This window comes from Hibiscus syriacus, unplaced genomic scaffold, assembly GCF_006381635.1.
Source record: "Hibiscus syriacus cultivar Baekdansim isolate YM2019G1 unplaced genomic scaffold, ASM638163v2 tig00003725_pilon, whole genome shotgun sequence".
Classification (NCBI taxonomy): Eukaryota; Viridiplantae; Streptophyta; class Magnoliopsida; order Malvales; family Malvaceae; genus Hibiscus; species Hibiscus syriacus.
In genome coordinates, this window is record NW_024061982.1 from 2,223,664 (window position 1) to 2,229,663 (window position 6,000).

The window sequence follows — 6,000 nt, forward strand, 5'->3', positions numbered from 1 at the left end:
TCTCACCCTGTCTCTGGCGAGACTATAATCCTGCAAATCATCCGTAGTGGAACCACCAGAAGTCGGTTGAGAAGTTTCTGGTTTCTCAACTGGAAACTGCTCGAAATCTACCACTGTCGTGTCTTGCTTCTGCTGCAACATAGACTGTTCATCAAAACGACATCTCTACTAATCACAACTTTCTTCGCAACTGGATCCCATAACTTGAATCCTTTGACACCTTTCTTGTAACCCAGAAAAATGCACTCCTTCGATTTTGCATCAAGTTTGGATCTCTCATCAGCAGGTACATGCACATAAGCAGGACAACCAAAAATCCGTAAGTTATCAAAACTAACATCATGACCAGTCCATACCTCTTCTGCAACTTTCCCAGCCAGTGATGCCCTTGGCGATCTGTTGATAAGGTAACACGCCATGTTAACAGCCTCAGCCCAGAAGTGTTTGGGAAGCCCCGCATTCAACCGCAAACATCTGGCTCTTTCATTCAACGACCTGTTCATTCGTTCCGCAACACCATTCTGTTGTGGTGTCTTGCGCACTGTAAAATGCCTCTGAATCCCATGCTCCTTACAGAATTGTAGGAACTGTGAATCTGTGTACTCCGTACCATTGTCAGACCGCAAACACTTGATTTTTCATCCTGTTTGGTTTTCTACCTCAGCTTTCCACAGCTTGAACTTCTCAAAAACTTCAGATTTCTGTTTCTAAAAATACACCCAAACTTTCCGTGAAAATCATCAATAAAAGTAACATAGTACCTAGATCCACCCAAGACGATGTCGTGGAAGGCCCCCATACATCAGAATGCACATAATCAAGAATCCCTTGAGTTGTGTGCTTCGCAGTCTTGAAACGGACTTTAGTCTGTTTACCAAGAACACAATACTTGCAAAAATTGAGCTTACAGCTTTTGACACCATGCAACAAGTTTCTCTTGTGTAATTATGCCATACCACGTTCACTAAGATGAGCAAGGCGCATATGCCACAAGTTTGTCGTATCATCACAGGACTCAACAGAGTGAACTCCACCTGCAACGGTACTCCCTAACAATCTGTAGATATTCCCTGCAGTCATCTTGCCTTTCATCACAGTCAATGCTCCTTTAACAATCCGAATGGTTTCCCTATCCTCGTCAGCCTTAGGGATAAAACCATTCTTGTGCAAAGTGCCCAAGGAAATCAAATTCTTCTTCAAGTCTGGGATATGTCGAACACCACTCAACGTCCGAACGGAGCCATCGTGCATCTTAATTCTGACATCACCAATACCAACAATATTGCAACATCGATCATCACCCAAATAAACCGAACCAGAATTAACCGGCCTGTATGTCGAAAACCATTCCCTATTTGGCGTGATGTGATAAGAACATCCAGAATCAAGAATCCAAGCATCCGTCAATTGTGTCGATGAAATAGAAAGCATATCACCCTCACTGCAATCAGAAGTATCATCCTCGACCACGTTCACAGACTTGGATGAGCCATCACGCTTCTCATCAGTCTGCTTTTTCAACTTCGGACAGTCTCGCTTCATATGTCCCGCCTCCTTGCACTTGTAACAGTGAATCGTCTTCTTATCCCTGGATTTGGATCTGGAATTCCGCTTCCCGGACCCTACCTTCTCTGGCTTCCGTCCACGATCTCGATTACCCTTGACATATAAGCTATCGGCTTGAGAGCTTTCCCCTGCATTCTGCTTCCGCTGGTTGTAGGCCAACAAGGCTGCAGTAATCTCCTCAACGTTGATAGTCTCTTTCCCATATGTAAGAGTAGTCACCATGTGTTCGTAAGAGGAAGGCAACGAACACAACAGAATCATCGCTCTGTCTTCATCCTCAATTTTCACATCAAGCCGAGCCAGATCAGAAACGATTTGATTGAAGACATTCACGTGTTGCGCCAAATCGTGATCGTCCTGCATCTTCAGCCCATACAGCCGCTGCTTCAGATACAGTTTTGTCGTTAAGGATTTGGACATAAACTGACTTTCCAACTTCCTCCAAATTTCGTCTGGAGACGATAGATGCATGACGTGATACATGACCTCGTCCGCCAAGCATAATCGTATGGTTCCTGCCGCTCGCTGCTGCAATTCTTCCCAATCTTCCTCATCCATCGACGCCGGCTTTGTAGGTCGCAAAGCCTTCAAGATCCCTTGCTGCGCCAATAGATCCTTCACCCTCGTTTGCCATAATCCGAAGTTACCCTGACCATCGAATTTTGCGACTTCGATTTTTGCTCCTGACATCTGATACCAATTGTTGACGAAAACGGGTAAAGAAAAGGAAAGAACACGAGAATTTTACGAGGTTCGGCAATGTGCTTACGTCCTCGGTGCCTAGGCGGCGCTAGAATTTTATTCAATGATATTTTTAGGTCTAGGTTACATCTCTATTTATAATAGAAAACCCTGGTACATAATTACAAAATCAACCCTGTACCGTACCGCGGGGGCTGCGCCCCCACACCCCCAACCCACATAATTCGTAACCCCACAACGAGACTTTTTATGAGCCATACATAACATAAATTAATACTCTTCTGGTTTCCACGGGACTTCTTCGAAGCCATGATTCTTCTGGAACACGTTTACCAAATTTATACTCTTGTTTTGAAATTCTTTGACCTCCCAAGGTAAGATTTTCAATGGTTCTTCTTAATAAGTCAAGTCTAAACTTACCTCAATGTGCTCTATTAGAATGATGTGTGAGGGATCAGATTAGTATCTCCTAAGTATCAACACATGGAATATGTTGTGAATGTACTCCATCTATGGTGATAAAGTCAGACGATAAGCTACCGATCCAACTCTCTCTATAACTTCAAATGGTCCAATGAAATGAGGATTCAATTTATGATTATATCCAAATCATAACACTTTCTTTCAAAGGGACACTTTCATAAATATTGTCTCCTACCTTAAATTCTATATCCTTATGGTTCAGATCTGTTATGATTTTTGTTGATCAAGCGTTGCCTTCAATCTATTCTAAATCAGTTGAACTTTCTTTTCTATTTTTCTAATTAAATTTGGTCCAACTAATTTCCTCTCATTTGATTCCACCCAATATTAAGGAATCCTACACTGTCTCCTATACAAGACTTCGTAGGGAACCATTTGAATACTTTCAAAGATTTCCCTCCTAATTTCCTAGAAAGTTAATCATGTAACATTGAAGCATATCCTCAAGAGTTTAAATCACGCGCTTTAGCTATCGATCTATTTATGGGTGGAATGTTGTGCTAAAGTCTAACTAGGTACCTAATGCTTCATGAAGTTTCTTCCGAAATCTTGACGTAAACCAAGGATCCTAGACAAGCGTAGAAATTGTCAAATAAATAAAGCCTTTTTCTCAATTAAATAAGCTAAGAATATAGTATAGATAAGAAAGGATCAATCCGTAGGGACTTAAAATTTTCCAATATCGGTTTGAATTGATCTTGATCCAAGAAAACTGCAAAAGTAAAATGAAGGGGGTTTAAGAAAAAAATTTGAATAAATTGAATTAAATAAAAAAAGAAAAGAAAAGTAGATGATTGAAAATAATTATCATGAGAGATAGCCTCTAGCTTCGCTTCGCCTCAATTTGTTTCGATCACTGAAATAGATTTTACTTTGGGATTCTTGCCAGTTAAAGTCTACAAGGCCCAACCCTTGTAACTTGTTGTTCTCTCCTATGAACTAATTTCCAAAGTCATTCTTTGGAATTTAATTTTTGTTTGTATTAACAATGACTATCGATGTTAACACCAACGTAACTTTAACTGCTGGAAAAGTCCGTGCTCATATTATGGTGTATAAATGAGAGTCGAATCTGATCTTGATTTCCTAAGTGGACTGCCACTAAGTTTGTTCTTAGAAAGTTAAAGTTGCTACAAGCTGGTTCTTCTCTCTGACGGTAAATCAAAACAACATTCAAGTCAAAGTGCACACTTTGAATTGAAAGTGTTGAGATATTTAAAGGAAAGACTGATTGTCAATCCTAGTTTGCAAAAAATCAAGAAAGATACCTGAAGGTATGAAGCGCTTTTCAATTCACACGAAACAAATTGAGTTGTTGCTCACGTTTTGGCTAATTAGAGTTTGGCCAAGTATGAATTGGATCATGCTTAGCATTGTGAAAAGAAAATAATGAAAAAAAAGTAGAACTTCAATAAATAGCCAAGGAAATATAAATTCCAATATGAGTTCAAAGGTTGAACCTAAGAGATATTTATAACCCGAAAGTTCTAAGTAAATAAAATGATTAATTCCTAATCAAACTAAAAATCCTACCAAGAGTTCTAATAAAATATCTAATTCCTAATAAAATAATAATAAAATAATCAAACTAAAAATCCTGAATAAAAAAAAGTTAATAATAAAATAATCTAACTAAAAATCCTAAATATAAAAGGTTTATCACAAAAGATAAATATTTAAGTCTTGTACTTTTGGTTGAATTCTGCTTATCTTATGGATAGCCTAATGCCAGATAAATTCCAATTAAATATTCAAAATAATTCGCTCATCTACTAGAAGATTCTGACTGAACCATCAAAATCTGCTACATTTTTGGACTAATTAATCCAATAAAATTCATGTCTAAAATAAACCCAAAATAAAGATAATCAGTAATATCCAATCGAAAAATAAGGAGTAAATAACAATAAATATATGCAATATTAAACACTCATCAATCCCTATCAAATATAATTGAAGTCGATACACTATGAAGTCTTACTATCTCTACTATGTACAATTGAGTCAACATCTCTAACGTGAAATCCATATGCACCTATAGGAAATGTGTAGTCTTAGTCAATCGATCCATAATTACCCTCAGTGCTTCTTGTTTTTTGATATAAGCGTCTTTGAGTTATAAGCATCTTGCTTTCTTCCTTTCACTCTCATTTGGGCTGTCATTATCATCAGGGATTGCATTCCTACTGTTTCTTTTCGATATGAAATCTTCAAGTACAATAATCTCATACTTTAGGAGGGACCCGATAGTGAACGAATTTCTGTCATCACGAGCTAAACTCTTTCCCGCCAACTCATTGTTGTAGGTCTCTTGCACCTTACTAGACGACCATCTTCGTAGTAAAGAGAGACACTATGCTCGATAAAGAAACCATCTGTATTGCTCATACTCACTTTGAAATGATTGGTTATAATGGTTTTTTTGTCCATTTGATCTAGTATCACGTCTTGCCATGGATTGTAACACTACCTTATTCTTCGTAACATCAAGCTCTATTTGGATACGAACCACGTCAGGAGGCACGGGTGGTGGAAAGAGAAGAGGTTGGAAACCTGGAGATTCCCCACATCGTTTCAGGTCCTTCAACTGATTTTTCAAGAAACTATGTCTTCTCTGAGATATATATCTCAATTTTTTTAAAAGGTTGGTATAAAAATGATGTCAGAGCAATTGAAGCAAAGTATAAATTCACTGAATATCAAATAAAGGAATAACACAAGTTGTTTTCAAAATAAAACTTGACAAGTTTCAGGATCCATGGGTGATATAAGAAGGCAATGCGATTTGGTTTTGATTTTCATAATTTTCAAATATGATGTAAACAAAATAGCACAACTGATGCATTCCACTGTAAGGCCCTTTAGAGAGCATTTCTATTTCAGTTCTCATGAATCTTTTATTTGTTCAAGTTTCACAGACTCCTTAAGCAAAGATAGCGCCAAAATATTGATCTAAAAACAAAACCCCTGAGTGCTTTTGTGTAGTCAACTATAACAGATGTTTCCTGACTCTTTTAGTCTACATTTCATCAAAATTTAATTTCAAATCCACGTTTATTTCAGGCTTTATCTCATTTCGTTAAATTATACTTTGTTAAACTTGATGTCCTCACTTTAGATTTTGCTGTGAGATTCATCACGACACATAGAGACTAGTGGCATGATCTGAATGTACTCGTATTCATAAAGTTTGAGAACTTAACATTGTCCATTACTTTAGTGGAATATCCTTAGTTAAAGGATTCAAGT